Source organism: Calonectris borealis, chromosome 3, assembly GCF_964195595.1.
Source record: "Calonectris borealis chromosome 3, bCalBor7.hap1.2, whole genome shotgun sequence".
NCBI lineage: Eukaryota > Metazoa > Chordata > Aves > Procellariiformes > Procellariidae > Calonectris > Calonectris borealis.
Genome location: NC_134314.1, coordinates 79846573 through 79854892, shown reverse-complemented (window position 1 = coordinate 79854892; position 8320 = coordinate 79846573).

The window sequence follows — 8320 nt, the reverse complement described above, 5'->3', positions numbered from 1 at the left end:
TTCTTCCTGGGATAGTTGCCAACCTGCTCTCTCAAGGTGGATCTGTTCCATCCATATCCCACTCAAATGCTTTGAACTTCGGACTAGTGTCTGAAGCACTGCCCCTGTGCTAGGACTTCTAAGCACATCTCTGGGGTGCCCGGTTCTGCCTAGCAGCCCCTCCTGAATGTTTAACCTCTCAGTCTGCCTGGTTCTGTGTCTTCTCCCACCCCACAACAGCTTTAATGTACCACCAAAAGTGCAGGCCTCCACAGTTGAACTCTTCAGGAACTACATAGTGTTCTTAGGGGGAAACCAAATCTTCTGCTTGAGTTGAAGGCAATTCAAGGGTTTTCTTCCGGGACCCTGAGAAGGCCAGTAGGTATATTAGTCAGACCTCCCACCCACATACAGAAGTACGTTAAACTGTCTTTTCTCCCATTGAGAGCTTGTTGTCTCTCTCTTTCTCCTCTCCAAATTGTTCTAAAGGCTAGGGTCATCACCAGGGTGGGTTTTGTTTCCTTCTGAGCAATAGCCTTGCCGTCTTCTCAGAACTATCCCAAACTGAAACCGTGGGCCAGCTGCAAACCATCTCACTTTCAGCAGAGAGTCATTGAGTTGTAATGAGAGGTCATTGTCCTGGGTCAGAGAGGAGGAGGGTATCTGGACCAGCATGGGAGGAAAGCCACACGGGCACTAGCGGTGCTCGGGGATGTAACGAACTTCACCAGCTGTACAGCCTGACAAACTGCCAGCTTGCAGCAGGTCCATCCACCTACTTTTACACTTGAGGTCTTGGCACACAGAAACATTAAGCAGCTTAGCCAGAGTCACCCACGAAGCCTGTGGCAGACCTGTGAACATACCTTGGGAGATGCAGGTCAGTGCCGTAAGGGCTAGACGGCCCTTCCTTGGACAGTGTTCGGGCAAAAGTAATTTCTCCCGGTGCTGGGAGCAGAGGTGGCTGGGAGGAGCACAGCTGTGTCAGTCAGGTTTGCGGTGTCACTCTGCAGAAACCAAGTGCAACTGGGAGCTGAGGAGGAGATGGGATGAGCAGGGGCAATGCAGGGACACAACAGAGGGAGAGGGATCCAGTAGGAGACACAGGGGAATAAAGGCAACAAAGGAGGTGAAGAAAGTCAGAAAGGAAACTGAAAAGGAAGCAGACCATATACAAAGGGAAGGAGCTTGAAACAATCAGTCAAGGGACTTTTTAAGCCACCATCTTGTGGCTACCTATGCTGCGCTTAGCGTGGCTGAGTTCCCAGACTGACAGGCCTCAGGATTAATGAATGCAGAGGGCATTTCTGAGAACAGCAGTTTTTACCTTTTCACAGCCCACCAAACTAATGGGAAGGAAGACTACCCCAAGCTCTTGCTAACACCACTGTACGAACCTGAGAGCAAGGAAGGCCCTGCATCACACAGCCCGAGCGTGCCTCACCGTGCTCCACCAGGACTTCAGCACTGGTCCCACACTGCTTCACCACTGACCGTTCAGGCTCCAAATATACAGCAGAGGATCCTCCACTGTCCTTCATCCCTCCTTTCTGTGCTTAACTGAGATGAGATACAAATTTGTGCTTTTGTGGTTTTATCTAAATGTGCAGTTTTCTGCAGGTAGAGGTTAACACAAGGCCATAAGAGACGTCAGTGTCCCTGCGCTTATTCACTTAGGTAGGTTTAACATCGCACTATTAAATTCCCCTCTCCTGGTGCAACCTTGTGCACAGTGCAGGCACTGCCCCTTCCCAGCCAGAATGCATGGTGGGGACCGTCCTCTTGGCACCTCGCGCTGGTGGGTAATACCTTGAGTGGCAAAGCTTCTGGTTTCCCCAAAGTCCAGGCAAATTCTCCACCACATGAGTTTTTTCTGCACCGCCACAGCTTTGAACTGGAGCATTAAATTCTATGAAATATCATATTTGTTAAAATAATGACCGCAGTTCACTAACGATCATTCCAAATAATTGGGCGCCCCAGGCTGGTAGCAAACAACAGACTACTGTGGTTTTAGATTAAACCCTCAGGTTAAGAACAAAAGCCAGGGGAGGAAAGGGGCAGCCATACTCAAGAATGCAGTCTGTCTTTAGCTATGTGGCCAGCTTACCACAGCTCAGCTTCTGGACTCCCATACTGTTGGAACCAAGGAGGGAGAAAATAAGCGCCGATTGATTAGGTTTGCTTGATCCGGATGATCTCTTTTATGTTCCTACCCATTGAAAGTTTATTTCAATTCACTGCCCCAACCCCTCACAGCAGCACAGAGAGGATTAAGTAACAATAAAATTATTCATTAGCAGAATTTAGCTCTACTGTGCAGGAAAAAAACAGTCGACCTGAGCAAAAGTGCAGTAGTGACAAGAAAATGTATAGATGCTATTTATTGCAAAAGACCACGCAACTGGACAGTCTCCCGTTTGCTTCCCAGAATGAACAGATCCTTGGTGATCAGTAAGAACACTGTTATACAACAGCATGAGTCAGGATGCATCCTTTTTTTTTAATTCAAAGACCACAAGAGCAAACCACACTGGGAGATGAGCAAACGAAAAAAAGGCTGTTCTGCAAGATTTCCTGTTCCATGATGCATGGGTAATTGGCCTATATTTGTGACCCCATTTTTCTTTCAGGCTTGTAGCTGTACTGCAGAGATTCGATCCTTTGGTACAAAGCCTGCGCTGTGAAGGAGTGGGATTGGTCAATGCTGGGTGCGGAGCGAGTCCTGAATGAGGCGCATGGTGCTCTAACTCGCATGCTTTCTAACTTCCACATGGCCCTAAGCCTGTACTGAACCTTAAATGCTGCTCTTCAGCAAAGGGCCAAAGGAAGACACAGAAAGAGACAAACAGCCTCCTCTCTCAGGCACCTCTTTCTGAATTGCACCCAAACCCGAGCGGCTCAGGAGAGCCAAAGCCCGCGGTGGGGTGGGGCTGGCTGTTGCTGGCTGTGGCGGCGAGCATGCTGCGGTAGAGGAAGAACCCTCTGCGGTTCTGCTCCCACCATTAACGAGGGAGAGGGTAGTAAGTGACATTTATGGAGCTGCCCCTAAAAATCAGGTATTTCACAGCTCTTTACATGGTTTGCACTGCAAATAAGCCATGCCTGCTTTGTGCACCGCTAGAGTTGTTGGGTTACACACAAGAAACAGTGGGCCAGAGCTATGAGTCTATATGAGCTGCTACAAACTTTTCATCTTTTCCCAACAAACATATTTTCTAGCACGTCCCCTACAACACCAGGCCACAGCCAAAACAAAGCCCACCTTCTAAATTTTTGTTTACAAATGGGACTCTGACTTTGTGCTTCAAAACCAGAGTGCTCCTCACAGTTAATCTCTAATGTGCTGCTGTTATTTCTTCAGACTTTCTCATTTTTTAACTCAAATTAATCTCCCTGCTCTAAATTGCCCAGGTCAGCATCTGCTTCATATATCAAGAACATGGCCACACGCCCCAGGGAAGGGAGCACAGCTTCAGCCATCCCTTCGGCAACACAAAGGGAGTTTCCTGCACCGAGGCACGGCTCTCATGTGCTGGCTGCAGGCCCTCTTACTCTTTCAATCAGTTTTACATAACTTGCTCTCTGCTACCACCCATTGCTTTCTCAGCTTCACTGTTCTTTGGGCTGGTCTCAACTCATGGGTATGTGCTTGGTTTCTTTTCCTTCGTATAAACTGGATTAGCTTGGGTTCTTTCAAAGTGGTACTTGGCACTCATTTCTGCCCATATTTTTAGTACCTCTCTGGACTTCTTTGCATCTTTCCACAGTTTAGCTTAATTCATTTTGATATTTAACGCAAAAGGAGCATGCATGCAAGGAATCAGTGCAGAAAAGCTACTGTGCATTAACATCACCCTAGTTTATCCTACCCTAGCTTCTCAGGTTAGGTGAGACCTATGGCCCCAATGCATTCATTTTTTTTGACTAGTACTTTCAACTCCGTCAAATTAAGTACCGTCAAATTAGCACACACTTATTGAAACAGAAACTAGTGGAAAAGAAGGTATTCATTAATTTTAATTTCTCTTTCATGGAAGAAGTCTATGAGAATTTGTCTTATTTCTCTCCGGAAACATCAGATTTCTAATGTCAGCACCTCCCCACATCTGTAACCACACCTTAAAGGGACCTGCAATACAAAACCTGCTCAAAATACAGTCTTTCTCATAGTTTTGTTCAACAGTTTCTGTTCAGGTGCCTAATTTGAAATTTCACTTAGGGCTTAATTAACTTAGTCTATTGACTGAGTATAACTGAGGAACACCAGTTTTGCAGTGCTACAGTTAACAATAGCTGGGGAGGTGTGTTGCTTTTTTATGGCAGAGTCTGTTGCTAAAATCTAAAATTTATTCCTTAAAGAATGATTTCAAATCTCATATTTCTCCCATTAATGTGTGTTAAACTATGAAGTTTAAGTGTACATAATTCTAATCTCCAGGATTGCTTTAGTCTCTGAAAACCAGAACTAGTATTTTGTAATTCTGGCTTGGTTTGCTTGGAATTTTTCAAACTACTTATCTTTCGATTTTATCAGTTTGCTTTTAATGAACAGAGCACAGCCCTCATACTTTGCAGTTCAAAGGAGATGAAGAAAACATCAGTCAGTGTCAGCCACCCATTTGAACCACTTAACACTATAAAGGTGCCTTTTCTTACAAAGGTTGCCAGAACAATTTTGTAAAACCCAGCCTCTGTAAAACATTTCTTAGGTAGGCAAATATCACGTTGATTTCAAGGAAACGTAGGCTTCAAGATTTTGCCTAAATTCATCCCTAATTCATCTACAAGCCAGGATTATTTAGACTGTTTTAAGCATCTTTATTCATGTTTAGAAAGTGTTGGAAGCAGTGCTCAGGGAGGCTGCTGACCAGCAGCCTGTTTGCATGCAACAGGCCCCTTTTATCCTCTTTTCCCTCTGTTTGCCCGCACTTGTTCCCCCAACCTTTGTGATCCCTCCCTTTCCCCCCTTTTGGTCCTGGCCCTAAATATCCCATAAACAGGACTTATGCACTCCCCAAATGGTCCTCCGTGGCATCCCACAGTGAGCCCATGCCTCTGTAGGTTCCTCAGCCCATGAGGTGACCTGGGAGCTTGCCTGGGGGGCCGTGGGCTGATGTATCTCCTGGCACAGCCCAGGGAAGAGACAGGGCAGGGGTCTTTGGGTGCTCCAGTTCAGTATCAGGCCCTCCCTGCCCTTGCTCATCTGTGCTTGTAAGAGTTGAGCCTTAACCCCATAACCTAACATTCACCTACATAAAAGCAGGCAGACTGCACCATCCCCTCTCCTCGCGCAGCATTTCCCAGCCACCTTTCACCTCCTGGGTGGGCTGTGCTCCCCGAGCAGGAGGCTTGGTGCCGCTGCAGGTTACCTTCTGCAGGGCTTGTCGGTCTGTGTGGCCGCGGTGTGCTGAGCCTCACAGCCCCAAGCCTCAGAAAGGCTCAGAGTGGCCCCCAGTAGCAGCAGCCGGACCTGCAGGAGTTACCTTGTTCCTCTGTCCTCCTTTCCATTTGTGGAGATGAGCTCTTAATCACGTAACCTAACACAAACCACCAGAATTATATGCTTAAAACATAACATGAACATCAGTTTAAAAGCATTTCTGCCACAATCACCTAAGCCAAAAATGTAACTGGAAACACTGCTCTGCCACACGCCATCCCTTTCCCAATAGTGCCCCTTACAGCATGCCCTGAAGGACATCTGTCAGATCATGTTGTGAGCATGAGGCGAAAGTTTTTCCGTTTCGGAGCAAAAAAAGCTGAAGGACCTTTCTTGCTACGAAGATGCATGTGATATTTTTACAGGGGAACTGTGCAAATGACCTGATTTTACTACCTTATATCTGTTGTGGTTTCCCCATAGCATAGAGCAATTGAAACAAAACAAAGCTGCTAAGAAACTGAAAAACAACTTTTAGAAATCTTATGGCTTGTTTTTAAATATAGATAGATCTGAGTGTAAGGATCAGCTGCAATTACTTGCACAGTGCACTATCCAATTATGTTCCAAGTACACATTTTCAAGGAGATTCCTTCAAGGACATAAGATTTAAAACCTTATAGTAGAGTCGATGTTAAACTACTATATTTGCAAATGCTGGCCTTTCTCCATGGGATAGTTTGCACGTACGTGAACATCTGCATCGATAAAGTGTAGCAAAACTGTTTCTACATGCAAACAAGGTAGTTTACATGCACTGGGGCAGCCAGATGGAGTCTCTCTATCTCCATAATAACTAATCTTCAATACAAAGATCCGTTTTGGTAGAATCATGGAATAATTTAGGTTGAAAGGGCTCTCTGGAGGTCCAGCCTCCTGCTCAAAGCAGACCTAACTTCAAAGCTAGATCAGGTTGCTCCAGGTCTGTCCATTTGAGTTTTGAAAATTTCCAGTGATGGAGAATTCGCAGACTCTCTGGGCACCTGCTCCATTCCTGGACCATTCTCATGGTGATTTTTTAGATTTTATTTCATGTATGCAGCTGGACTTTCTCTGGATGCAATTTGACTGTTGACTGTTGTCCTTTCACTGGGCACCTCTAGGAAGAGTCCAGGTCTGTTTTCCATACAGGCCCCCATAAGCATGGAAGACCACAGCTTAACCAGCCACCTTTACCTTCTCTTCTACAGGTAGAACAGCCCCAGCTCTTCATAGGTCACATGCTCCAGCCCCATCACCATTCTCTGGCCCCTCTGCTGGACTCTTTCTATTTTGTTGGCATCTCTTGTACCGGGGGAGCCCAAACTAAACACAATACTACAGGTATGGTCTCACAAGGGGATATAGGGGAAATAGCCACCTCCCTCAGCCTGCTGGCTGCACAAGCATAGCCAGCAGGCTGACTCACTCTTCCAGGCTTTCACTCTTCACAGCTGCCCCCAGGGCCTTTTCTGCAAAGCTGCTTTTTACCCAGCCCATCTGTCCACAATTTGGCTACATAGATGCTTTAGGAGACTTTGGCTAAAGCCAAAGAAAATCAAATCCACTAATGCCCTCGGAGCCACGATAGAAGGAGCTCACGTTGGTCAGGCACAATTTGCCCTTCATAAACCCATGCTGGCTGTTCTCAGTCACCTTATTTTCTTTGATGTACTTAGAAATGGCTGCCACGAGGACTTGCAGCAAATTTCCCAGGGACTGAGGTGAGGCCGACTGGTCTGTAGCTTGCTGGATCCTCTTTCTCACCTTTTTAAAAGCTAGACGTAACATTTTCCTTTTTCAAGTCATCAGGAATGTCCCTTGATCACCGCAACCTTTCAAAGAGGCCTGAGAGCAGACCTTGCCAGTAAAGGCAGAGGTGAAGAAGAAACAGAACATCAGTCTTTTTTTCTTTACCTTCATCACTAGGTCACCCACTCCATTCAGCAGCAGGCCCACATTTTCTTTCATCTTCCTCTTGCTGATGTCCCGCTCACGGAAATCCTTCTTGTTGCCTTCACATCCCTTGCTAGTTTCAGCTCCAGCCAAGCTTCAATGTCCCTTGTACCGTTCCTGTATGCCTGTGCAGTTCCATAGTCATCCCTTGTAGCCCATCCTCACTTCCACTTTCAATACAATTTCTTGCATTTGAGCTCAGCCAGGGGTTTCTCAATCAGCCAGTCTGTCCTCCTGCTATGCCTATGCATTGTTTTGCATACTGGACGGAATCCTTTTGAAAGGCAACCAGCTCTGGCCCCCGTACCCCTCACGGCAGCCTCCCATGGACTCCTGCCAAACAGAACCCTCAACAAGATAGAATTCACTTCCCTGAAGTCCAAGACTATTACTCTGTTACTTGTCTTCCTCTCTGCTCTCAGGATTTTTAACTCTGTCATCTCATGGTCACTGTACCCAAGGTTGCCATTGACTATTGCATCTCAGCATTTCTTCCTTATTTTTGGGTAGCAGATCTAGAGTATTCCCCCCCCATCCTGTCCAGCACCCAAGTAAAAGATGGTCCCTGACACACACTAATTCTCCTGGCTTGTGTGTGTTCTGCCACGTTGCTCTTCCTGCAAATCGGAGGTGGTTAAAAATCCCCATGAAAACCACAGCATGCAATCAGAAGACTTCTTCAAATTGTTTAAGAAAGGCTTCACTCTCCTTCTTTTCTTGATTGAATGGTCTGTTGCAGGTGCCTACCACAATATCCCTTTTGCTGGCCTCCCCTTTAGCTATGACAACAAACTCTTGGCAGGCCTCTCATCAGGGCTTTTTCTATTCCATTTATGCTCTGTACATTCAGACTATTCCTCTGTGGACCTCCCCTGCCACCATTTTTCTTCCCTGCCTGCTTGTTAAGCTTGCGTCCATCCATTGTAGCATTCTAGCCATGCAAGCTATTCCACCACGTTCCTG